The following is a 27,246-nucleotide window of genomic DNA, read 5'->3' on the forward strand; positions in this document are numbered from 1 at the left end:
TGCTTCCTAAACCCATACCCAAGACCATTTCAAATAGGAAAGCAAAAGTGTGCAAGAGTTTTCAAAACAAGACAAAATGGAAAAATCTTGTCTCCCCCTTTCTTGTCTCTCTTGCTAATCAGTCCATGACACTTTGGGTGTTTCCTGATTAACAGAACTGAAGAACTGGTGAGGGCTGTGAAGGAGAGGATTCAGCCTGGTATCATAGGGAGACTGTGGGTTTTGGAGCTGGCAGGACTGAGCTCACTGCCTTCGGGCTCTCTCAGCCTCAGTTTCACCATCTGTAAGATGGGTAATAATCCCTACCTCGCAGTGCAGTGATGGTGATGAAGATTAAGTAGAATGCAGCAGTCAACATAAATCAGAAATCGATAGTGTCGATCCCATCCTGCACCGTTCCTCCTTTCCTCTTCTGTTTCCAGACAGGTTATTGTGGGCGGGGTGGGTGGCCACAATGGGACAGACTGGGTCCCTCTGGAGTTGGGAGAGTTACCATAATGGTGAGTGGAGAGCTGGACGCCTGGCTTCCTGCTCTTGCCTTCCTCAGGCAGAAGACCACGCAGCCTGTTTGCCAGAAAGCCCTCCACCCCACCCCAGACCACCCCAGTCCGGCCTGTGGCCACAGCCATGTGGGGGACCCTTGTCTCCCCAAGGTGGGGCGAGTGAATGGAAGCCCCATAGCTGCAGCTGCACCTGGCCTTCCAGAAACCAGGTATGGGAGCGGAAGTGGAGGAAACCAAGAGGGAGAAGAGAGGTCAACAGCCCCAGCAAAGAGAAGACGGAGTGTTCTCCCCAAAAGGACCCCTTAGGGGCACACGCTGGAGGCATGACTGCTGAAGCCCCGGACCAAGCTGAGGGCATCCTGGGTTACACTGGTGAGTCTCAGAGCTGCTGGAAGGCTGCCCCTGGCCTCGTGCTCCCATCTCCTCACAGCTGTGAACTGTGAAGGGTTCTCAAAGGCAGGGTTTCAATTTTGCAAACGGATCTTCAGAAAATTGTGCCTCCCAGCTTCCCGCGGCCAGCCACGTCAGCAAAACATACCTCGGAAGAGGAGTCCGCTGCCAAGGAGGCTGGGAAACAGCCCGGAAGCCCAGTGCGCCTCAGGAGGATCTGTTTCCAATTAGCTGGTGGCCGTTCCCCCCAACTCGTTACCATAACCAGATTTGGGGTAAGTGAGCGTGCCCCACCTCATGAACAGTTGTCAGAGAATCCCCAAATCCTACCTTCTGACGGGCCACACAGACCCCCCCAGCTCAGGCAGCCCGGTGTCCTCAGGAGAAAAATGAGAGACTTGCTCAGGGTGGCTTCTCTGACCTCATCCAGCTCCGACATTCTCTGATTTCGTATTTTCCCTGGACCTCCTTTATAATAATTCCACAGAGTCTAGTACACTAGCCCCCTTAGTAATCCCTCATTATGTTAAAAAAAAAAAAAAAAAAGGAATATGTGAACTTTCTAGATATAGCACTCACACAACTCACAATTTTAAAAAATTTAGCAAAACGGTCTTGCTCTGTCGCCCAGGCTGGAGTGCGGGGGTGCAATCGTAGCTCACCGCAGCCTCAAACTCCTGAGTTCAAGTAATCCTCCCACCTCAGCCTCCCGAGTAAGTGGGAATACAGGTGTGCACCACCACAGCTGGCTAATTTCTTAAGTATTATTATTTTTTTTGTAGAGACAGAGTCCAGGCTGGTCTTGAACTACTGGGCTCAAGCGATCCTCCCACCATGGCCTCCCAAAGTGCTGGGATAACAGGTGTGAGCCACTGCGCCCCGCCCAGGGTGCACAATTTAGTTGTCAAGGAAAGACGGGTAGACAGTTATTTTTGGCAGCCCCTTTCGCCTTTCTATTACCTACTCCCCAAAACACTGATGGATACAGGGTGCCAAGCCATTATCTTTTCTAATTCAAGAGTTAAATAACATTAAAGAATAATTTTTGGGAAAAAGACAAAATTATGACTCTTATTAAAATATAAAAATTTTATTTAACTAATTAATTAATGGGAAGTAGTTAAGATGTTCTAACTGGTTAAAAGGAGAAGTCCAAAAACCACACACGTGTAAGTCAACAGGAGGCTGAAATGAACTTGCAGAGGAAGTTTATCCACAGGGCAACCATCGCGTACACTCCACGGGACACAAGGAATTTGCATTTCTATGAACTCAAATCATTTGCACTATTATCAGTTCTCTCTGACTTACAGAGTTGTAACATGGCTCAAAGGCAATGGAAGGCAGTGATAAACTGGAAGAGTGCTCTAGGTTGGACATTCAGTGGCATTTACTCTTTCTTCGTCCATTTGAAAGTCTTTCATTAATTTTTCCTGATGGTAACATAGGAGACCAAATGGTGGAAGAGTCAATAAAGTCTACACTTGTAGGAAACTGATCCCTCCAGATTGGAATCCTGTGTAAAATTCTTGGAGGAGACAGAAGTTGAGCTTAATTTTGAGGGCTGGTGAAGATTTGGAGGCTGGGTACAATGGCTCACGCCTGTAATACCACCACTTTGGGAGGCTGAGGAGGGAGGATCGCTTGAGCCTAGGCATTCTAGACCAGTCTGGGAAACATGGTGAGAGCTCATCTCTATAAAAAAAAAAAAAAAAAATTCAATTAGTTGGGCATGGTGGTGTGCTCCTGTGGTCCCAGCTACTCCAAAGACTGAAGTGGGAGGATCGCCTGAGCCCAGGAGGTCAAGGTGGCAGTGAGCCATGATCATGCCACTGTAATCCAGCCTGAGCAACAGAGCAAGAAACTTTCTCAAGAAAAAAAAAAAAAAGATATGAAGAGGAGCACATCTGGCTACAGAGGCGAGTGTGGGCGGAAGTTTGGTGGGAGGAAGGAACCAGACGTGTTCTGCTGGCAGGGTGCACCTGTCTGCCCAGAAAAGTGGGTTTGTGCAGGAAACTGCAGGTGACAAGGTTGGAAATGTAAATTGGGACATCCTTTGGCTTTTTACTGTGGCTCTCAGCTTCTTAACCGACCTGGAGAAAGAGAGGTAAGAGGATAAATAAAGATGGTGTAAACGGTGTGAAGATAGTTATCTGAAAAGGCTGCTGGGAGTAGCTGGCCTTTTGTTCTGTTCATAGTAGACAATTTTGGGTGCCTTCCTAGTGACCCTACATTTTTTGGGAGTGTGATCCCCCTTCTTGCTGAGGAGGAAGAAGCAAACAATCAGGTTTGAGACAGAAAGGGCCCTACTTATGAGAGGGGGACAGAATGTGAACTCAGAAAGATCCAATCACAGTCAGGTGGTATTGACCCAGGAGTGGTATTGACCCGGAAATAGTAAGAACATATAAAAATGGAGCCCTGGTTGTTACCAAGGCAACCCATAGTCTGTTGCATGCTGAGTTTGGGGGAGCAGAAGAGTCTCAGGGGCATAGTCAGTCCGCAGGGAGATTAGCACAGGCCGGCAGAGAAGTGACCCAGCGCCAGGTTGCCTGGTAACCTTCCGTTCCCAGGAGGCTGCTGTGAGGCTCCTCTGGTAATCGGTTCCCTGAATCCAGGGTTTCCTAATAGGAACCCATCTCCCTCCAGTTCACTTGAAGGGCTCTCTGCTTCTTTCCCTCCAACAGGCTTCGCGGAGTATGACGGACCCAGAGCCATCTCCTTCCGCCTCACCGACTCTGCCTGCATTTTAGGCCAGGTTGGTAGGAGAGTTGAATGAAGACTGAATGAATGAATGATGAAAAGTACAAAATGCCATCACTTCACTTCTTTCAGGAAGACCCAGGACACTCTGCTGCATCCTCCACCTGTTTGTGAATTAAATGTCAATGTTGGCTTTTACTCAGCACTTACTATGTGCCAGGCACTGTGTTGAGTTCTGAACCTTTAAGAGGCAGCAAGTGGTGACTGGTTCAGAGCTGGCTCAGAGCTGCCTGAGTTGGAAGCCTCAGAGACGAAAACTGAAGCTTAAAGTGGTTAAAGCCCTGGCCAAGCACAGTAGCTCATGCCTGTAATCCCAGCACTTTGGGAGACCACGGTGGGAGGATCACGTGGGCCCAGAAGTTCAAGACCAGCCTAGGCAAAAAGTGAAACTTCCTTTTTTTTTTTTTTTTTTTTGAGACGGAGTCTCGCTCTGTCGCCCAGGCTGGAGTGCAGTGGCCGGATCTCAGCTCACTGCAAGCTCCGCCTCCCGGGTTCACGCCATTCTCCTGCCTCAGCCTCCCGAGTAGCTGGGACTACAGGCGCCCACAACCGCGCCCGGCTAATTTTTTGTATTTTTAGTAGAGACGGGGTTTCACCGTGGTCTCGATCTCCTGACCTTGTGATCCGCCCGCCTCGGCCTCCCAAAGTGCTGGGATTACAGGCGTGAGCCACCGCGCCTGGCCTGTGAAACTTCATTTCTACAAAAAATTTAAAAATTAGCCAGGTGTGGTGGCACACGCCTATAATCCCAGCTACTCCAGAGGCTGAAGCTGGAATATCGCCTGAGCCCAGGAGTTCAAGGCTGCAGTGAGCTATGATCATGCCACTGCACTCCAGGTTGGATGACAGAGCAAGACCCTGTTACTGAAAAAGTTGGGGGAGGGGGGTCAAGCCCTCTCCTGAGCTAGTAATAGTGGGACTGAGGTTCAAGCCCATGGCTGATTCCAGATCCTGTTTACAGAGCCGTTATGTGACGTAACTAAAGCATTGATTATGCATCTACTGCCCATGGCAGGAGGGATACCCTCTTATGGGTGGCAGCAACTCCATGGAGCCCAGGCTGCATCGTTCACTGAGGCTGCTAATGTTTGAACCCATCTTTGAACAAGATCCACCCTCTTGCACTGGCAAGTCCAAGTTGTAGTAAACCCTGAGGGAGACCCATAGTCCAGCCCGCAAGGCCCTGCCTCACTCTTGGCCGCTCACAGAAGCTCCAGGCTTGCCGAGGGGTGCCACGTAGCACAGGCAGTCTCCGCCTCTAGCCCAACCCACTCCTCCATCTGCTTCTCGTTAGCTTCAAAAGTGAGGCCTGGCACTGTGCCCTGGGCAGGAGGGAGAGCTTGGTGTAGTCACTCACAGAGCTTCACCTCCCTTGCCTGGGCTTTCTCTTCTCCTGCCCCATCCATTGTCAGCACAGCTGACTGCTTCTGGGGCTCCTCTCTCTACCTCCCCCACCTCCCCAGCACCCCCCTCCCCTGCCCCTCTGTAGCAACCGCTTCCCTGCACAGCCCCACCCACACACACACACATACACACACCCCACTCACTCCCCCAGCACTCAGTCCCTCCAAGCTTCCTTCCTTATCCCTTTAGAGCCCCACAGTCCTCAGGCAGTGTAGCCTAGAGGTTCAAGGGCATTCGCTCTGGCATCAGAAGGGTCTGGGTTCAAATCCCTTGTGCACTGCTTGCTGGCTGTGTGACTTTGGGCAAGTTGCTTAATCTCTCTGGTCCTCAGTTTCTCCATCTGTAAAATGGGGATGATATTAACAGTACCTACTTCATAGGGTTATCGTGAGGATTAAATAAAATAGTACAAGTAAAGGGCCTGGCATAAAATCAGGGCTGGTCCACCTTAGGTATAAAAAGGATGAATTAGGACTTGGAATCTTACTCTTCCTAAGGAGACCTGGCTTCCCTTTCCTTCCCTGACACATGGATGATCTGACCCACAGGTCTGAGCCCCCCAGGGCAGCTGGCTCCCAGGCTGCGCCATCCCTTCCAGGGAGGGTGGGAGTGGGTAGCGCAGGTGCTTGGAAGCCAGAGGGGTGGCTCTGAAGGGGTCGCTAGGATTCAGGCTCCCGGGAGAGCATTGGGGGCGGGGGTGGCAGCCCCATGTGGGCCAGGACAGGGTGTGTTGGTGACAGCAGCATCCCCAGCACCTTGCACGGTGTACCTAGTAGGCACCTAGTTGGCTGAAGGAGGACCTGCCTTCAGGGACAGGAATTAAGGTTTTATTTTAGAATAGGCCTGAGGGAGTAGGAGGCTGGAGGAACCCGTCTCTATATTCTGGATACCTCAAAGACAGTTAAATTCTGCCATGGTGAGCATTTATTGAGCACTATCTGTATACCAGGCACTGTGTGGGGAAACCACAATCCCTGAAGATCAAGGAGCTCAGATTCTAGTGCCAGAAAAAAAACGTAAAGAGAAAGGGCCACCATGCCACACGCTGAAGACGGCAAGGGAAGAGGCCAGAAAGTGCTACGAGCAAGGGGGAAACAGCTCCGAGTTGTTGGGCGGTCGGGCGCTGGGTCTCAAAGGAGGGTCACTCGCGAGGACAGAAGGCACCCCTCTTACTGAGCACTGAGGGCCTGGTGGGTCCCATGTGCTCTCCGGGAGAAGCAGGCAGAATTCCTTAGCCCCGTTACGCCGATGAGGAAGTCGAGGCACCGAGAGCAAGGGGCATCCTCTTCCCCACCAGCTGACTTCTATTCTAGAAAGGAATGCTCTCCGCAACCCCAAACCGTCAGCTCTTTCTGCTTCCAAACTTGGCAGGAGTTTGCAGGGAAGACAAAGAAGAGAGGGGGAGGAGCAAGGTGGATCAGCCAGGCTGGCTTGCCCGGGGCCTGGCACGGAGGATGGACTTTGTCCCACGTGGGTGAGGGGCGTTCACACACAAGCGTCCACACCCCCACATTGCTCCACCAGGCACAAGGCCAGATTTTGTCCTTGTAATTCCCAGAACTACCCTGAAACAGGACTGCTCACTACTGTGCGTGGTTTAAAATGCAGTGGGGGGTTTTTGGGAGTTTTTTTCTTTTGTTTTGATATGGGGTCTCACTCTGTCACCCAGGCTGGAGTACAGTGGCATGATCATGGCTTACCACAGCCTCAACCTCCCAGGCTCAGATGATCCTCCCATCTCAGCATCCCGAGTAGCTGACACTACAGGCACTTGCCACCATGCCAGGTTAATTTTTTCCATATTTTTGTAAAGATGAGATTTTACCATATCGCCCAGGCTGATCTGGAACTCCCGAACTCAAGCAATCCACCCGCCTCAGCCTCCCAAAGTTCTGAGATTACAGGCATGAACCATGGTACCTGGCCAAACGCACAGTGGTTTTCAAAGAAGCCTGCTCAGGGAGAGGAGAAACGGGTCCTGTCAGATCTGCTCCCGCTGGAGAATGGCTTCCTCACCAGCCCAGCCCCTGTCTGTGTCCAGGGGGAAGTAGGCATGAGGAGGACCAAGGGGGCATTACCGTGTCCTGGCCCTGAGTGAGCCAGGCCCCCTGCTGGGATCCTCACAGATGTCAGTCTCCTCGATTCTTACAATCAGAGCACTGGAGTCAGTCTCTTGACAGCAAGCCAAGTGGAACGCCTGTGTCCGAGCAGTAGGGCAGAGTCCCAGCTCTGCCTGGGCAGTGGAGACATCTCAGATCTCGCAGGTTGCAAAGGATCTGCTTCCCCCTCAGATGCTGCAGGGGGAAAGGAAGGGGGGCAGGGGGCTGTTCTGGCTCACTCTGAGCCCACCTGGCCCGGGTAGCAGGAACAGGAACGCCTTAGTGGGAACAAGGTTAGAGCAGGAGGTGCTGGCCGGCTGCGGGCCCTCACAGGCAGGGCAGCCAGTTACATTTGAATTACAGATAAACCAGAAATACTTGTAGTTTAAGCATGGCCCATGGACTAGGGCAGTGGCAATGGGGGTTAAGAAGGGGACAGGTGTAAGACTGTACTTGAAGAAACTGAAATCAGGATCTTGAAGAGATGTTATCTGTGCACCCAGGCTCATTGCAGTGTTATTCACAATGGCCAAGATCTGGAAACAACCTAAATATCCATCACTGGAAAAATGGATAAAGAAATTGTAGTATACATCTATGATGGAATATTATTCAACATTTAAAAAGAAAGAAATCCAGGGCCAGGGTGGTTGGTCACACCTTCAATCCCAGCACTTTGGGAGGCCAAGGCAGGAGAATCAATCACTTGAAGCCAGAAGTTTGAGACCAGCCTGGGCAACAAAGCAAGATCGTGTCTCTACAAAAGATTTAAAAATTAGCCGGGTATCATGGTACATGCCTGTAGTTTCAGCTGCTCAGGAGGATGAGGCAGGAGGATCACTTGAGCCCAGGTGCTCGAGGCTGCATGCACTGAGCTATGACGGCACCACTGCATTCCAGCCTGGGCAACAGAGCAAGACCCTGTCTCTAAAAAAGAGAACGAAAAAAGAAAGGAGGGAAGGAAGGAAGGGAGGGAGGGATCAATCCTGCCATTTGTGACAACATGGATGGACCTGGAGGACATGATGAGATACTGAAGTAACTCAGAGAGAGAAAATCAAATACTTCACTTTCTCTCTTATACATGGAACGGAAAACAGCCAAACTCACAGAAGCAGAAAGTAGAATGATGGTTGCCAGGGACTGGGAAGAGGGGGAAACAGGGTGATGTTGGTCAAAGGGTACAATGTCTCAGTTACGCAGGATGAACACATTCTGGAGATCTACTGTACAACTAGGGCCTGTGATGAACAATACTGTACTGTACACTTACAAATTTACTAAGAGAGTAGATCTCATGTTTAGTCCTCTTACCACATAAAGAAATGAAAAAGAAACAGAGGAGACGGAGGGACACTTACAGTGATGGATAAGTTTATGGCCTTGATGGATGTTCTCGCAGGTGTGTACATATCTCCATCACATCAAATTGTATACATTAAATATCTGCAGGCCAGGCGTGGTGGCTCATGCCTGTAATCCCAGCACTTTGGGAGGCCAAGGTGGGTGGATCACTTGAGGTCAGGAGTTTGAGACCACCTGGGCAACATGGTAAAACCCCCTCTCTACTAAAAATGCAAATATTAGCCAGGCATGGTGGCTCATGCCTGTAATCCCAGCTACTCCGGAAGCTGAGGTATGAGAATCACTTGAACCTGGGAGGCGGAGGCTGCAGTGAGCCGAGATCACACCACTGCACTCCAGCCTGGGAGACAGAGCAAGACTCTGTCTCAAAAAAACAACCCTACAGCTTTTTGTGTGTCAATCATACCTCCATTATATGGTTTAAAAAAAAAAAAAACATGTGATTTGGAGATGGATGCTCTGTGGATTGGTAATAAGTTGAATGTAGGAGACAAGGACATGGGAGAAATCAAGAACAATCCCCAGGCTTCAGGCTTGAGCTACCTCTGGGACCACTTACTGGGGATGGGAGGGCAGGGAAGGATCAGATTAGAGAGGGGAACCAAGGCTTACATTTCTGGTGCTGTTCAATTTGGGAGGATTATTTGAGCCCGAAGTGGAGATTACGGTGATGCAAGCCTGGAGCCTCCGGAATTAAGGGAAGGTCTGGCTGTGGCATTACCAGCACTGGGTGGAATTTAAAGCCACGGTTCTGGATGCAACCTTGTAGGAAGTGAGAGTTCAGAGAGCAGAGACAACTGTCCAGAACTAGGCCTTGAAGACTCCCTCAACGCTGAAGGTCACCGAGAGGAGAGACAGCCAAGGAAACTGAGTCGCAGCAGCCGTGGAGGCAGGCGGGTGGGCACAGAGGGCAACAGATGGGAGGTTTCTGTGAGGAGGGGGATGGGATGACCGCGTTGGATGTTACTAGGAGGACTGGTAAGACGGGAAGGGGAAGCCAAAGCCAGCCTGCAGTGAATTGAAGGGGGAACACGAGGAGAGGAAGCCGAGGCAGCCAACATACCCACCACCATCAGGAAGCCCTGCAGTGCTCGCTGGGGCTGGGGGCGGAGGGAGAAGAGGCCACTGGAGGGCCAGTGAGATGGGGCAGGTCTCCACTGGTGACCTTTGGATGGGTTCCCCGCCTAGAAACATAGAGACAAATCCTGACTGCCCTTGAATTGGCAGTGGGACCTCAGGCAAATTGAGTCGAGTGAGAGATAGTATATAAGGGTGTTTTAATGTGTGCTGAGTGATACAGAGTGGCAGGGATGAACACCCCATGGTAGGTACATGCACTCAGGGGAACCCCGCTCAGCAACAGCAGGGGATAAGCTACTGAAACCCACAGCAACGAGGACAGATTTCAGAATCGCTACAGGGAGGGAAAGAAGCCAGAACTCAGAAGGGCACCTGCAGTACGAATCACTTCTAGGAAGTTTTAGAACAGGAAACACTCGTCTGCAATGAAATAAAAACCTGAACAGGGGTTGCCGCTGGGGGCAGTGTGGGGGTGGCCTGACTGGCAAGGGACATGAAGAAACCTTCTGGGGGATGGGCACATCTTTCCCTTGGGAGGAGTCTGATTTAACAAATGTCTGCATTTGTCACAATCCAGCAAATAGTGCATTTAAGATTGGAACATTTCACTCTATGTAAATTTTACCTAAAACGAACTATCAAGGCATTCCTGAATACTACTTATTGATACACACGTGGAAGCCTTTGGGAGTGAAGCGTACTGAGGTTTGCGGCTCCTGTTGGTTGAAAGGTAGAAAACAGTAAGATGAAGTGATAGGTAGATGGAGAGCTGTGTGATGAAGAGATATAGTAAAATGCCATCCAGGGGGTGCATATATGAGTGTTCAGTGGAAAATGCATTCAACTTTTCTGTGTGTTTGAAAATGTTTATAATAAAATGTTGAGGGGAAATAAAGAAAAAAGGATGTGAAAGTACTTCTCTTTTTCTTTTTCTTTTTCTTTTTTCTTTTCTCTTTTTTCTTTCTTTTTTTTTTTTTTTTTTGGGACAGAGTTTCACTTTTGTTACCCAGGCTGGAATGCAGTGGCACGATTTCAGCTCACTGCTACAACCTCTGCCTCCCAGGTTCAAGCGATTTTCCTGTCTCAGCCTCCCAAGTAGCTGGGATTACAGGCATGCGCCACCACACCTGGCTAATTTTTGTATTTTTAGTAGATACAATGTTTCACCATGTTGGCCAGGTGGTCTTGAACTCCTGACCTCAGGTAATCCGCCCACCTCAGCCTCCCAAAGTGCTGGGATTACAGGCATGAGCCACCGTGCCCAGCCAACAATACTTTTCATCCAATGCAAAGACACTTGTTGGGCACCTACCATTATGTCAGATGCTGCAAGGCAGGGGACGCGGTGCTGATGGAGATGTCCAAAGCTACAGCATGGGGCATCATCCAAGTGACAGGCAACTGAGCCAGTTCCTCAGAGCAGAGGGCTGTCATCGTCCCTTCTCAGAGAGGACACCCAGGGCCAGAGGCGAAGGAGGAAAGCACAAGTAGGTCTGCTAAGAATTTAAAGAAGTAAGTCAGCTGGGCTCGGTGGCTCACACCTATATTCCCAGTGCTTTGGGAGGCCAAGGCAGGAGGATCACGAGCCCAGGAGTTCAAGGCCAGCCTGGGCAGCATGGCAAGACCCTATCTCTACAAACAAAAATTAAAAAAAAAAAAAAAAAAAAAGGGAACCAGTCTCTGGGGCCTGTGCAGAGGGCAGCAGGGTGACTGGGCCCCCAGAGATTTGGGCTGGGATATTCAACACGTGCCTCGGAGAGTGAAAACACAGTCAGATTTGGGAACAACAGCTTCAACCCCAGGGGTTGAAATATGCCCCCATCTAACTGCCCACTGCTTGGGGCTTCTGAACGTTTCAGTCCCTCCATTATAAACGAGGGAACAGGAAACCCAGGACTGCCCTCCCCACCAAAGGTGTATCTATAGGAATGTTCACCGTGGCCTCGTTTTTTTCTTTTGAGACGGAGTCTCTCTCTGTCACCCAGGCTGGAGTGCAGTGGCACGATCTTGACTCACTAAAACCTCTGTCTCACGGGTTCAAGTGATTCTCCAGCCTCAGCCTCCGGAGTACCTGGGATTACAGGTGCCCGCCAGGACACCTGGCTAAATTTTGTATTTTTAGTAGAGATGGGGTTTTGCCATGTTGACCAAGCTGGTCTCGAACTCCTGACCTCAAGTGATATGCCTGTCTCAGCCTCCCACAGTGCTAGGATTATAGGCGTGAGCCACTGTGCCCAGACACCATGGCCTTGTTTTTAAGAGTGAACATGTGGCAGCCACTGCCACATGCAGCTGCAGGGGACTGGCTCAGTCATTTATGATGGTTTAATGTGCAATGGAACTCCACGCAACTGTCAGAATTAGTGAAATAAATCTATAGGTCTTGGACTTTGAACTGCCCAAAACTTAATATATTGTCAAATACACACACACACACAGAGACATATATACATTATGATTCCATTGACATAAAACTTTATATAGGTAAATGTGTATAGATACATATATATGGGTGTGAATGTAAACATATATAAATACACGCACACACAGAGCATCATAATAAAGTTCACCAAAATGCTAATAACAGTGATCTCTTTGTAACGGAATTTGAATCATTTTCTCTTCACTTTCTTCTTGGTATTTTTCTACATTATTTAAAATCTCACAATAAGTGTATACAATTTTAATGAAGCAATTATTTTAAAAAAAAAATTGTGCAAGAGGTTTCAGAGTAAGTTGATGTCCACAAAGTGCTTAAGAGACTATCACTTTGGCCGGATGCAGTGGCTTACACCTGTAATCCCAGAACTTTGGGAGGCCAAGGCAGGAGGATCACCTGAGGTCAGGAGTTCGAGACCAGCCAGGCCAACATGGTGAAATCCCATCTCTACTAAAAATACAAAAATTAGCCAGGCATAGTGGCAAGCACCTGCAATCTTAGCTACTCGGGAGGCTGAGGCAGGAAAATTGCTTGAACCCGGGAGGCGGAGGTTACAGTGAGCTGAGATTACGCCATTGCTCTCCAGCCTGGGCAACAAGAGCGAGACTCTGTCTCAAAGAAAAAGAGAGACTGTTACTTAGCCCCACATGGTGGTGGAGGCCTGAGTCCAGGAGAGATTGGGGAGGTGGGCTAAGGACTCTCTCGAGCTGTGACTGAGAGCTCTCCTATCCCCTCCCTGAGCCCTGAGGCAGGACTGGCTACATTTTAGTGGGTTCAGTCAAAATGAAAATGTGGGCCCCGTGTTCAATAGGTATTAAGAATTCCCAGATAGTGACAGCAGAGCATGAAGCCAAGTGCAAGGGCTCATCTGGGCATGCGTGTGACTCCACAGGTCACAAGCCCATGAGGCTGGTCCTGCCTGGCAGGACCATGTGAGCAAATTACAGAGCAGGGGATGAGGCCAGGAAGATGGTCAAGGAGGAGCTGGTCTGGGTCTTAAGACGCCATGGACCCACACAGACCCTTTCAGTCGACCAGGAATCTTGCCAGAACAAACCTTATAAACATTCAAGCTTGTGCATTTGAAACCCTGGCTCCTGAGATGTTAAAGGCCCAGCGGCAGGTTCCAAGGGCCCTGAATCATTGGGCAGGTTTAATTAGCAAGAATTAGAGTCAGGAGGGGCTTAATCTCAGGCCAGGCAGGTGGGCCTGGAGGGCTGCTTGTGGGAGGTGGCATCTGCCTGCTGTGTGGAATCCTGGGGCTGGCCAGAAGGAACCAGCTCCAGGAACCTTGCACCTCCACCCCCTGGAAGCTGCTGGTGCCCCTTGGCCCAGCCTGCTACCTTCCCCCAAGTCTCTGCTGGGGCAGTCACCCCAACACGTCACAACGTGGCTGCTCCCGGGGAAACCTGCTCCTGTGCCTCCCGCCACCATGTCCCACCCCCGCACCTCCTGGTTCCTGGGCACCACAAAGAGAGCCTGTGTTGAGGCCCAGCCGCGCTGAGCGTGCAGACAGCCTACACCTCCCGTAGGCCACCCGGCACAAAGGCTGGTCTGTGTGGCCTGGCCTGGAGGGCCCACCGCCTCCCTTCCTCCACCAGGCACTGGGATCAAGTCATTAGAGGTCCGAGGAGGCTGCCAGGCTGGCTGGACAGCTGAGGAGACAAGAGCTGCTCAGCTGACCCTGCCGGACTCCAGTATGTCCAGCAAGCAGCAGCCACTTCCAGGATCATGGACACTCACTGGCGACGTGTGCACAGCCTCCAGCCTCTCTGAAGGCTCCTCATTCCTCTAAGTTCAGCTGAAGGGCTCATTCAGGCTCTCCCCTAACCAGGGTCCCTGCCACCAGCCTTTCCCCACCCTGCAACCCACTGGTGATGGGTACAAAGACGTGCCGTCACTCCCACTGTCTGTAGAACAGCCCGGAGCTGATGAGGGTTTAACGCTGTCCACAGCGAACCTCACCAATAAGAGTTTGGCTTAGGTCCTCAGATGATTCCAACAGAATGGAGTCCAAGCGCCCACACTAGTAACAGGCTTTTAATGCAGCCACTGTTGGCTCTCCGTCTCCTGTCCCCCTTCCCCCTCCCCTCCCTTGTGCCTCTGGGAATCACCTGACACACAAACCTCTGGCGCCCAGATCCTTGTCTCAGAACTGCCATTCCAGGTCTCTTCCAGCCTTGATCTCACCCTCCTGCTTCACTCATATGTGCAAAGGCCGGGCACAGTGGCTCATGCCTGTAATCTCAGCGCTTTGGGAGACTGAGGCAGAAGAACCATTTGAGCCCAGGAGTTCAACACCAGCCTAGACAACATCACAAGACCCTGTCTCTACAATAAAGTAGACAAATTAACCAGGTGCAGCGGCATACACTTGTAGTCCCAGTTAATCAGGAGGCTGAGGTAGAGGATCGCTCAAGTTCAAGGCTGCAGTGAGCTATGACTATGCCACTGCACTCCAGCCTGGGTAACAGAGCAAGACCCTGTCTCTAAAAATAAATAAATAAATAAATAATCATAGCTGCATCACACATGTGTCCCATGCCTGTTAGGTGTGTGTGGAGGGGGAGTTTGGGTGAGGGGAGATCCCTGCAGTGCCCCCTGCCGCCCTTTTCCTCTGTGGGTTTCATTTTATGGGAAAAGAGAAAGAAAGTAAAATCTATGGAAATGAAAAAATGGGAGAAAGGGGCAAGGGGTGGGGGGAGGGGTGAGTGGCATAGAGGGACACCACCTCCAGGGGACAAGCCAGGAGGATGTCTCCCTTGGGGCAGCCCCTCCCTCTCTCCACTCAGCTGCTTCTCCAGGAAGCCCCTTTATCCACACCTGGCTCCCCTGAGTCCTGCTCACAAAGGCATTTAGGACTCAGCTGGACTCCGCAGGGGGAGTGGTGTGCTGGTTAGGGTATTTCCATCTGCTTCCCGAACATTCCCTGCCTAGCCCTGCCCCCTGGAAGGCTGAGCCCTAGGGACCGCACCGCCTGGGCTCCCTGGTCCTTCACTTCCTGGTTGATCCAGCCAATAGCCAACAGTGGCAGGAGATGGGGGTTTTGGGGAGCAGTGGGGAGGCAAAGTGTGGAGTATTTATCCCCCACATTCTTCTCTCCCTCCCTCCCCATGGTTCTGATAGGGGCTCCAGTCGGTGGCCCTCCTCTATGCTGCCCTTCTCCCCAGCAGCTGGAAACACTCTTCATGGCCTTCCACTGGAGGGCATAACAGCTCCCCACTGCTGCTAGTGCCTGCACGCCTCAACATCCCTTGGTTCCCTAAACTCAGACCGGGAGCAGACCCTCCCTTAAGAAAATCTCTTTTGAAATCCCTTGAGGTACCGCTGTTTTCCACTGATGCCCTGACGGAGTCAGGTGCCTCAGAGTCACCTCCAAGTAACTCCTGGAAGCACCCGGCTCCAGCAACATGGCAAACAGCAGTATTTAGCTCAGATGACCTGGGTTTGAATCTCAACTTCACCATTTACTTCCAAGTTGTGTGGCTTCTCTCAGCCTTAGTTTCTGCGTCTGGAAAATGGGCGTGATCACGGCAGTGCTAAATGTCTCAGAATTCTCAATGTGGCAAATAACTGACCCTGCTTCAGGCCAGCCCAGGAGACAAAGAGGGATTTACCGAAGGGCTGTGGGACCCCGATAAGAACAACGGACTCCATGCAGGTTCTCAAGGCTGGTTCTCTTTGTCTCTAGGTATCTGCTTCTCTCCCTTGTCCCTGCTCTCTGCTATACCTCACACGCGAGGCATACGGCTCCCCTCCAGCTCATGAGTTTACATGCTCTAAATAGATATAGACTCCATTCCTCCTTCCACAAAGGTGAGCTCATACTTGCATACTGTACTGCAACCCACTTCTATCCACTCATCCTCAGGAACCTCTTCCCGTCCCTAAATACCTTCTACACTGAGGGATGATGGCGTCCCGGTAAGCGGCCACGAAACATTCACTGGATGTTCTACCAATATTTATCTTATTGACTTGTGTCTTTTCTTAGTAACTTATCAGTGGATTCTGGAATGCATTACCCTCTTCAAAACCCTATCCCAAGATCCCCTTGAAAACAGGGGACTTGCCATCCTACTGTCCTGATTTCTTTCCTCCAGCCCCCAACACTTGGTCTGGCTTTCATGTGAGGCTCACAGTAGTGAAAACAGCAGCAGACATGGCGCCGTCTCTCTCCAGTCCTGTTGTAACTTACTCTGAGCTTTCCGGAGCTATGCCCCTTGGGAATGAAACCATCTTCAATTTGGTCCAGCAGCCGTGACTTTTCAAACTCAGTTGAGTCTTGCACTGAAGAAAGACACAAAGCTACCCTTCTCCTCTTCTCCAAAGGTCAGCTCTGGTTTTTAAAGTTCAAACAATAGCAATTCAATTGAACACACAGATCCTAAATCTTTCCTAAGGCCTTCAAAAGAGAAAGAGAACACCGCGAAGCTTTTAAAAATATTGTACAAAATCAAACTTTGAATATCACGTCTTCCAGGGTCCCTGAGGAAGAAGATGGCACACTCAGACCGGGCAGTTTGAGGGAGTTTAATAAAGAGACTATTTACAAAGGTGCAGATAGGATGTAGGAAATCAGTACAGGCTAATTCAGAATCCTGTGGCCAGCAACATAAGGGGACGATTCCTAAAAGTGAAGAAGTAATTACAGGAAGCCAAGAGGGTAGGGGCAATGAGAGCTCCCTGGACAGAAGCCGGGGCCTTTAGGAAGAGGAGGTACTCGACCCACAGGGAATCCGAAAGGAAGGGCTGGGGAGGTGGATATCCAGACTCCCTCCCCTCCTGTCTTCCACACATTATCCCATGGAGTGAACCCAGCTGGAAACTAGACGTTATGGGAGTCCACTGCTCCAGGCTCCAGAGCCCTGGATCCCAGAACACAGAGCCGACAGGGAGCAGGCAAGGCTGGGCGGGGAGCTGGGAGGAGAAGCAAACCGAAGGCACACCCAGTGCAGATGCCTTGAGAGTCAACAACCCAATTAGAAAGTACGAATTTAGTGCAGAAATTGGGGAGCAATTACACGCACAACTAAATGATTTTTTTGTTGTTTTATAAATATTTTCACCTAGTTCCCCTTAAAAAGCAAACATCCCCCTGCAATTAAAATATGATTTCACTTGTAGGAAATTCTACTCACTCAGAGCTGTTCCAGACCCCGGACATTCAAGTAAATAAAGGTATGGAGCAAGCTTGTGTTGGCTTTGAGTCCATTGCATCTCCCACAGACATCCACAGACATCCCCTCCAGCAACCTCCTAGATGACATCCAAGTCAGGGAGAGGACAGGTAGTTCCCCAAAAGAAAATCAGAGGGCTGCTGGAAGGGGGAAAAGGCACTGGAGGGCCACAGAATGCTAGCCAGGCATTCCACGAAGACACACATTAACTCACAAAGGTCACACCATCTGTAAGTGGCTAAGCTCAGGTGGAAATTCCAGCCTGTCCTCCCCAACGGCCCTCACAAATATTCCAGAGGGCCTTCCACATGGAATTGTGATCTCTAAGCCCTGGATCAGCAGGGTCCTTCTTTCCACGACAGGTTCTTTCTGGGCACTCCCATCAGGAACACCCAGGTCTACCCACGTGTGCCTTCTGTCTTAGGGGACCTGATAGTTGGCAAGCATCTTCCAAGGGAGGTCCTTCTTTGGAGATTTTTCTGTGCTCTCCGCGTCCTGGCTGTGAGACATCGTGGCAGAGTAGTGCTTCACTGATAATAATTCCAGATATGACACCTAGAAGGCCAGCCCCAGGGCACGGCGATTGGGGGGTGGGACTGTGCTCTACGGCAAGGCCCAAGCCCACCCCCAGTCCCCTGCCAGCAGACAAATGGCTGGACCCACACAAAGCGCTCTCTGCTCCTGGGACGGATGTCAGCCAGCTCCCTGCTCGACACAAGATCTCAAAGACAGACATCAGGGAAACCGACAGAGGCCCACGCGACTGTTTCAAACAAGTCATGCTCAAACCTTCTTCTAATTCCTAATGTACCCCTCTCTTCTCACCTGATGCTAAGCAGTAACGGTGCCTTTATAAACTCAGAAAAGGGATCAGGAAAGCACCACCCTGGCCTGAGCAATAACAAAGTTCATGGAAGTCAGAAGACGTTGTGTTTTTAAGAAGCTGTTATGTTTATTTGTTTATTTAGAGACAGAGTCTTGCCCTGTCACCCAGGCTGGAGTGCGGTGATATGATCTTGGCTCACTGCAACCTCTGCCTCCTGGGCTCAAGCGATTCTCCTGCCTCAGCCTCCTGAGTAGCTGGGATTACAGGCACATGCCACTGCACCCAGCTAATTTTTGTATTTTTATTAGAAACAGGATTTCACCATGTTGGCCAGGGTGATCTTGAACTCCTGGCCGCAAGTGATCCACCTGCCTCAGCCTCCCGAGGTGTTGGGATTATAGGCGTGAGCCACCGCGCCCAGCCAGAAGCTGTTTTTAATAACTGACCTTTTCAGACAAATCCCAGCAAACTTTCTCTCTTAGCACCATCTCTGTGACCACGGTGCGTAGGGTGTGTCGCCGCACCTCTCTGTAACACCTCCTGTGCCCTCTTGAAATGGTTATTGTTTCCTGAGTGGTGGCTGCGGACTCGTGGCCTCGTTATGTCATATTTCCTCAATGGAAGCCATTGTCTCCTGCTGGAGGCTCCACAGCTCCTGTCTTCATAATGCACCACCCTGACCCTGAAGTCTTGCTCTGTGGAGACTGTAACGCGATCCTGGCAGGGCTCAAAGGAAACCTTTCTTCTCTCCCAGCACATGCAGAAATCCCACTGGCAGGGCCAAGGCATGGAGCTTTCCATCCCGGAACTGGGGCTTGAGCTTGGCCAACCTGAGTTGGGGCAGATCACACCCTCCAGCTCTGGTCTGTCCTGATTTTCTTCTGGCCACAGCACACCCCCTGCCACTGTTCCTGTGGCAGCCAGCCTTCCAGATGCACCCTACCTCCTGGCAATCCTGCCTTCATGTAGTCCCCTCTCACATTAAATAGGGCAGACCTGTGTTATCAGTTGTGGAAATGACAGACTGTGACCAGGTCATAATAGATATTGTGGCTTCCATCTTGCTCTCTCTTGAATCACTCACTATGGGGAGAGTCAGCTGCCATGTTGTGAGGACGCTTAAGCAGCCCTGTGCAGGGGTCCAGAAGGTGAAAAACTGAGGCCTCCTGCCAACGGCCACATGAACTCATCATGCATGGTGGGGAGCCATCTCCAGCCTCAGTCATGCCTTCAGGTGACTACAAACCCAGCTGCATCTTGATGCCAACCTCATGAGTCAGAAGCCACTCCTGGATTCCCAACCCACAGAAAGTGTGAGACATTAAATGATTATTGTTGCTTTAGGCCACTATGTTTTGTTCCACAGGATAATGTGTTCCACAGCATTAGCTAGCTAATATTCTGGGTGATAATGTCCAGAGAGGTTAGCCTCCTGGGGTCAGAATAGAGGAGGTCAGAGAATGAACACGGAGGGGCAGACAATGAGAGTCAGAACACTAGGTTTCCTGATTCCATATTGTCCTGCTACACATTTTCAAAAAGGGGAGGGGTATTAAAAATGAGGCAAAGTAGTTCAGTATGCTTCAACCAGCCATGATCACCCCGGGATCATCTGCTTCTATGAACTGGACACTATCTTCCCACAGTGCCCCAAATTAGGTTCCTCTTACAAAAACAGCACCATGCTGGTGACGACTGAAACACCGAGCTTCTTTTTACACATACTGCCCAGACCTCCTCAACTGGTTCTATGCTTGGGCACCAGATTTCTCTTTAAAACCTTTCTCTGATATCAATTCATCTTGGCTTTACTCCAAAGTTCCAACCTATCAAAATCACTTTCATCTCCATTTAGCTGTCACTTTCACTGTTCCCTCCAACGTGTGTCACCTGCACATCTGATGCTTCACTTTCTTGCCATCTTCATCCAGAAAGTGGACTGAACATTGATTGGCCAGGGCAGAGCTCACCACAGAGCCCTTAGGTACTCCTCTATAGACTCTACGACCACCAGGGCAACAGACTCCTTGATGGCAAACACTTTGCAGATAGTTGTGCAACCTGCCATAAATCCCGCCAAAAAACACCATCATTACCAGTGAGTCTGTCAATCCTTTATTAAAATGCTGGCCAGGGGTGGTGGCCTACGCCTTAGTCCCAGCTACTCAGGAGGCTGAGATTGGAGGATCACTGGGGCCCGGGTGTTCGAGATCAGCATAAGCAACATAGCAAGACCCTGTCTCACAAAAAAAAAAACCCAAAACAGTAACATAAAATGCTGGCTGGACACAAATTTATTTACCCCATTCTCCAGTACTGTCTAAAAAGAAAGTTGGTTTGTGTGTTCGTTTCCTGTGGTTGCTATAATTATCATGAACTTTTGGTCTTAAAACAATAGAAATTTATTATCTCACAGTCCTAGAGACCAGAAGTCTGAAACCAGTGCCACCAAACTGAAATCAATCCATCAGCGGGGCTGTGCTCCCTCTGGAGGCTTTAGGAGAGAAACTGTTCCTTGCCTTTTCCAGCTTGTGGGAACTACAGCATTCCTTGGCTTATGGCCACATCACTTTAATTCTCACATCCAGTGTCTTCAAATCCTTCTCTGCTCTGTCTTCACATGGCTTTCTTCTCTGAGTGTGAGTCAAGTCTACCTCTGTCTTATACAGACACTTGTGATGGCATTTAGGGCCCACTGGACAGTCCAGGATAATCTCTCATCTCAAGATTCTTATTTGCTTCTGCAAAAACCCATTTTTCTTACAGGGTAACATTTATAGGCTCCAAGGGTTAGGACTTGATATCTCTAGGGAGCCATTATGTCACCCACCACAGCTGGGCAGAGCTCATCCCCACCAAACTCTCCCACCTCACCATCACTGCATTTTTTTCCCTGCTGTTCACAAATGAGTTATGTCATGCTCTGCTCTATAATTTTCCAAAAGTCAACATCAAGGTTACTGTCTCTACATTTTGGAATCTGCTTGAGACCTGTAATTCACCAGGCCACATCAGTCTGGACATTAAAAAGAGGTCATAATAAACAAAAATAGCATTTCTTAGGTTTGCCATTATTGCTGGCTCTCCATCCCCTTAGAAAGGTCAAGAATTCTCAGAATGTGTTCTTAAATGGAGGCAGCATAGAGGTTGCAATCAGCTTCTCAAGTCAGACTGCCTGGGTCTGAATACTGGCCCTGTTACCATGGCCAACTGTGTTTTCCAAAGATGGCCACAAAAATCTCTCCCTTCCCACATGTTCTTCTGCAGCAAGGCCTTGCCCCACCCTCACCAGGGGGTCCATTTCTTCATCCCGCTCTAAAATGCGTATGGCAGAAGTCACACTGCCATTTAAAGGCAAGGCCCTTAATAGTTTCCTGTTCCTGTCTCTTGGAATGTTTGTTCTTGAGACTTTTCGCTCAGAACTCAGTCACCATGTTGTGAGGAAGGCCTCACCACATGAAGAGACCCCTTTCAGAAGCTCTGGCTGACTGCCTCAATTGAGCTTCCTGCCATCAATGGCCAGTGTGCAAGTGAGCCATTGTGGGCCTCCAGCCCAGACGAGCCTTCAGACCCTCCAGCCCCAGCCAACACCTGACTGCAGCCATGGCAGACCCCAAGTGAAAGCTGCCCAGCTAAGCCCAGTCAATTCGCAGAAGTAACTGCAAAGTGTTGTTTTAAGCCACTGGATTGGGGGCAGTTCATTTTATAGCAATAGATATTCAGAAGAGCCATTTATTGACTGAGTAAACTGAAGCAAGTGACAGGCTTAACCTTAGGTTCCTGCCAGAAGCACATACTGAGACCAAGGCTTGGTGCATATAGTTTATTTGGGTGGTGATTCCAGGAAACACAGGTAGGGGATCAATTGAAACTAAAACTACTGTATGATCCAGCAATCCCATTTCTAGGTATATATCTAAAAGAATTAAAAATAGGATTTTGAAGAGATATTCCCATACGTATGTTCACTGCAGCATTATTCACAATAGTCACAAGGTGGAAGCAAACTAAATATTCATCAACAGATCAGGTGTGGTGGCTCACACCTGTAATCCCAGCACTTTGAGAGGCCAAGGCCAGAGGATCACTCTAGCTCAGGAATTGGAGACCAGCTGGGGCAATACACTGAGACCCCATCTCTATTTAAAAAATAATAATAATTAAATGTTAAAACAAATAAATATCAACCAGGCATGGTAGCTCACGCCTGTAATCCCAGCACTTTGAGAGGCCAAGGCGGGTGGCCCACCTGAGGTCAGGAGTTCAAGACCAGCCTGGCCAACATGGTGAAACCCAGTCTCTACTAAAAATACAAAGAATTGGCTGGGCATGGTGGCGGGTGCCTGTAATCCCACCTGCTCGAGAGGCTGAGGCAAGACAATTGCTTGAGCCTGGGAGGCAGAGGTTGCAGTGAGCCGAGATGGCACCGTTGCACTCCAGCCTGGGCAACAAGAGCGAAACTTCGTCTCATACAAAAAACAAGAAACAAACAAACAAAAAATATCAATCAACAAAAACTATTAGAATTGATAAATTCAGTAAAGTTGTAGGATACAAAATCAACATACAAAAATCAGTAGCATTTCTACATGCCAACAGCAAACAATCTGTAAAAGAAATCCAGAAAGTAATTCCATTTATAATAGTTACCAATGAAATAAAATACCTAGGAAATAACTTAACCTAAGGAGTGAAAGATCTCTACAATGAAAACTATAAAATCTTAATGAAAGAAATTGAAGACACCAAAAAATGAAAAGATATTACATGTTCATGAATTGAAATAACCAATATTGTTAAAATGTTCATACTATCCCAAGCAATCTACAGATTCAATACAATCCCTATCAAAATACCAATGCCATTCTTCACAGAAATAGAAAAAAAAAAAATCCTAAAATTTATATGGAGCCACAAAAACCCAGAGTAGCCAAAGATATCCTGAGCAAAAAGAACAAAACTGGAGGAATTACATAACCTGACTTCCAGTTATATTACAGAGCTATAGTAACCAAAACAGCACAGCACTGGCATAAAAACTGACACACAGACCAATGGAGAACAATGGAGAATCCAGGACAAAACCATACATCTACAGTGAACTCATTTTTCACAAAGGTACCAAGAACATACATTGAGGAAAGGATAGTCTCTTCAATAAATGGTGCTGGGAAAACTGGATATCCATATGCAGAATGAAACTAGACCCCTATCTCTTGCCATACACAACAATCAAATCAAAACATATTAAAGACTTAAATCTAAGACCTGAAACTATGACACTATTAAAAGAAAACATTGGGAAAAAACTCTCCAGGACATTGGACTGGGCAAAGATTTCTTGAGTAACACCCCACAAGCACAGACAACTAAAGCAAACATGGACAAATCATATTAAGTTAAAAAGCTTCTGCAAAGCAAAGGAAACAATCAACAAAGCAAAGAAACAACCCACAGAATGGGAGAAAATATCTGGAAACTATTCATCTGACAAGGAATTCATAGCCAGAACATATAAGGAACTCAAACCAGTCTATAGAAAAAAACCTAATAATCCAACCAAAAATGGGCAAAAGATCTGAATAGGCATTTCTCGAAAGAAAACATTCAGATGTCAAACAGGCATATGAAAAGGTTCTCAACATTACTGATCATCAGAGAGATGCAAATCAAAACTACAATGAGATGTCATCTCACCCAAGTTAAAATGGCTTTTATCCAAAATACAGGCAACAACAAATGCTGTAAGGGTGTGGAGAAAAGGGAACATTTGTACACTGTTGGTGGGAATATAAATTAGTACAGCCACTAGGGAGAACAGTTTGGAGGTTCCTCAAAAAACTAAAAATAGAACTACCATATGATCCAGCAATTCCACTGCTAAAAATATACCCCCAAAAAAGGAAATCAGTATAATGAAAGATATCTGCACTTCCATGTTTGTTGCAGCTCTGTTCAACGGTGGCTCACGCCTGTAATCCCAGCACTTTGGGAGGCTGAGGCGGGTGGATCATGAAGTCAGGTGTTCAAGACCAGCCTGGTCAACATAGTAAAACCCCATCTCTACTAAAAATACAAAAAATAAAAATAAAAGAAAAAGAAAAAAAAGTAGCCAGGAGTGGTGGTGCATGACTGTAATCCCAGCTACTTGGGGGGCTGAAGCAGGATAATCGCTTGAACCTGGGAGGTGGAGGTTGCAGTGAGCTGAGATCGTGCCACAGCACTCCAGCCCAGGTGACAGAGCGAGACTCCATCTCAAAAAAAAAAAAAAACATAAATGCTTCAAGTGATGGATACCCCATTTACCCTGATGTGATCATTATGCATTGTATGCTAGCATCAAAATATCTCATGTACCCCATAAATATACACACCTACTATGTACCCACAAAAATTAAAAATTAAAAAATATATCCATCAACAGATGATTAAAGAAAATGTAGTATATACATACAATGGAATATTTTTCAGACTTAAAAAGAAGGAAATTGGGCGCAGTGGCTCATGCCTATAATTCCAACACTTAGGGAGGCCGAGGCAGGTGCATCAGCTAAGGTCAAGAGTTCGAGATCAGCCTGGCTAACATGGTGAAACCCCATCTCTACTAAAAATACAAAAAAAAAAAAAAAGTAGCCAGGTGTGGTGGCAGACGCCTATAATCCCAGCTATTTGGGAGGCTGAGGCAGGAGAATCACTTGAACCTGGAAGGCTGAGGTTGCAGTGAGCCAAGATGGTGCCACTGCACTCCATACTGGGCAACAGAGAGAGACTCCACCTCAATTTTTTTTTTTTTTAATGGGGAAATTCAGACACACGTTACAACATGGATGAATCTTGAGGACATTATGCTCAGTGAAATAAGCCAGTCACAGAAGGACACATACTGCATACAAGGTACCTAAAGTGTCAATTTCACAGACAGAAAGTAGAATGTGGTTGCCAGGGCCTGCGGAGAGAGGGAATGGGGAGTTGTTTAATGAGTACAGAGTTTCAGTTTTGCAAGATGAAAAATTCTATTACACAACAAGGTGCAAACAGTTAATACCACTGTACTATACACTTGTAAACAGTTCAGATGGTAAATTTTATGCTATGTGTGTTTTTTCTTAAACCACAATTAAAAATAAAATTGTCTCATCAAGGAGCAAGCACCCTGGGGTTTTCATACAACTCCCATCCCTCGCCTGCCAGCTAAGAATCCCTCTTGAGGCATTAACTCCCAACACTCCAAGGGCCATAGAGCATGCCCTGTAGAGAGATACAGGGAGCCACAAGCACACATGGAATGGTCTGAGGTCACCTCCCAGTGCCCGGGGGACATTGGGGCACTGACCACATCTGCCATATCATTTACCATTGAGTCCTCTGTAAAACAGGGATGATAAATACCTACCTGGATAGACCATTTGCAAAGGTTACTTTGAACATATACAGACTTAGACTTAGCACGGTGCCTGGCCCACAGTTAACATGTTATAATCAGGCTGGGTGGTGTGATGGCTCCCACCTGTAATCCTAACACTTTGGGAGGCTGAGGTAAGAGAGCTGCTTGAGCCCAGGAGTTCAAGACCAGCCTGGTCAACATAGCAAGACCCCCATCTCTACAAAACTTTTTAAAATTAGCTGGATGATCATCTGAGATGTGAGGACTTGGGGAAAAAAAAAATTAGTCTGATGGGCTGGCCCACGCCTATAGTCCCAGCTGCTTGGGAGGCTGAAGCAGGAGAATCTCTGGAGCCCTGGAGGTTGAGGCTGCAGTGAGCTATAATGGTGCCACTGCACTCCAACCTGGGTGACAGAGTGAGATCCTGTCTCAAAATAAATAAATAATCTAAAAATTAGCAGGGCGTCTGGGCGCAGCGGCTAACACCTGTGATCCCAGCACTTTGGGAGGTCGAAACAGGTGGATCACCTGAGATCAGGAGTTCGAGACCAGCCTGACCAACACGGAGAAACCCCGCCTTTATTAAAAATACAGAATGAGCCGGGCGGTGGCGCATGTCTGTAATCCCAGCCACTCGGGAGGCCGAGGCAGGAGAATTGCTTGAACCCGGGAGGCAGAGGTTGCAGTGAGCTGAGATCGTGCCATTACACTCCAGCCTGCGCAACAAGAGCAAAACTCCGTCTAAAAAAAAAAAAGAGCCGGGCGTGGTGGCACACACCTGTAGTCCCAGCTACTTGGGAAGCTGAAGTGGGAGGATCCCCTGAGCCCAGGGGTTCGAGGCTGCAGTGAGCTATGAACACGCTACTGCACTCACTCCAGCCTGGGCAACACAGCAAGGTTGTCTCTTAAAACAAACAAAAAGACTACAATCATTGTACACATCTGCCTTGTCTATCGGCAGGAACAGCCCCGGGACGGCCGGGGAAGAGCTCCGTTTCCCTCCCTGCTCTGGCTCCCTTTAAACATGGTTGCCTCTCAGCCTCCCGGCCCACCCGGCCTTCAGGGCCGCAGGCCTCAAGCCAGCTGGACACCACACACCAGACAGACCTGCCCTGGGAATCCGGGAACCCCCTGCTAGTAGGCGCCACCACCCAGGCCGAGGAACGCCCTCAGCACGGAGACCGTCTCCTGGGGCAGCTCGCCCTACTGCCTGATAAGGGCGGCTCCTTCGCGGTTCCCAGACTCTGGAGCCTGGGGGCTGGGCTGCAATCAAACGCAGACGGACACCCCACTAATGCCGACAGCCTGGCCCCCTTACCCTGTAGCTCTCCACCCTCAGGACGGATTCTTCCCCCGAAGCTCCCTGCCCAGCCCCACCCTGGCAGGTCTCCCTCGTCTGAATGAGGGGCGCACACAGCTGAGTCTCCATCGCCGACACCCCGTCACCCCAACACCCTTCTCCTCCCCCCAGACAACCGCTTACGATTTTTAGACATCAGTAAAATACGTGCCCAGCTCCAAACTTTGGAAGCGCCTCAGAGTTTTGCAGAGCATAGTAGTGGTTCTAGTCTCCCCAATGCACCCTAGACTTGGCTCCCTCCTGCCCAGCCCACAGCCACGTGAACAGTGAAGAGTGAAGGGGAAGCACAGGCAGCCCTTTCCCGCCGCCCCCGCTGCCATGACATTACCTTCCCCACGCCGAGAAGCTCAACTCTTTCTCACTTTGTTTCACGCTCCAAGCGCAGCTTTAAAACCCTTTCCTGGAGGCGGGGAAGGAAAATACCCAAAATATTAGTCGTGACTACAGCTGGG

The 27,246-nt window shown here is 49.1% G+C and overlaps 1 long non-coding RNA gene across 4 annotated transcripts in view; it reads right to left on the reverse strand.

Moving 5' to 3' along the window:
* Positions 1 to 1,983: 1,983 nt before the first annotated feature.
* Positions 1,984 to 27,246, reverse strand: part of LOC105486851 (uncharacterized) — a 42,968-nt gene continuing 17,705 nt past the window's right edge. For 2 of the 4 annotated variants that reach the window (XR_011613554.1, XR_011613551.1), the window contains exons 3-5: positions 27,123 to 27,194; positions 10,917 to 11,100; positions 1,984 to 2,986 (exon numbers count right to left, since the gene is read on the reverse strand). This is a non-coding gene — a long non-coding RNA (uncharacterized lncRNA). The remainder of the gene's footprint in view (positions 2,987 to 10,916; positions 11,101 to 27,122; positions 27,195 to 27,246) is intronic. The other 2 variants (XR_011613553.1, XR_011613552.1) reach the window with 2 other exon arrangements.

Source organism: Macaca nemestrina, chromosome 15 (assembly GCF_043159975.1).
Source record: "Macaca nemestrina isolate mMacNem1 chromosome 15, mMacNem.hap1, whole genome shotgun sequence".
Taxonomy (NCBI): Eukaryota; Metazoa; Chordata; class Mammalia; order Primates; family Cercopithecidae; genus Macaca; species Macaca nemestrina.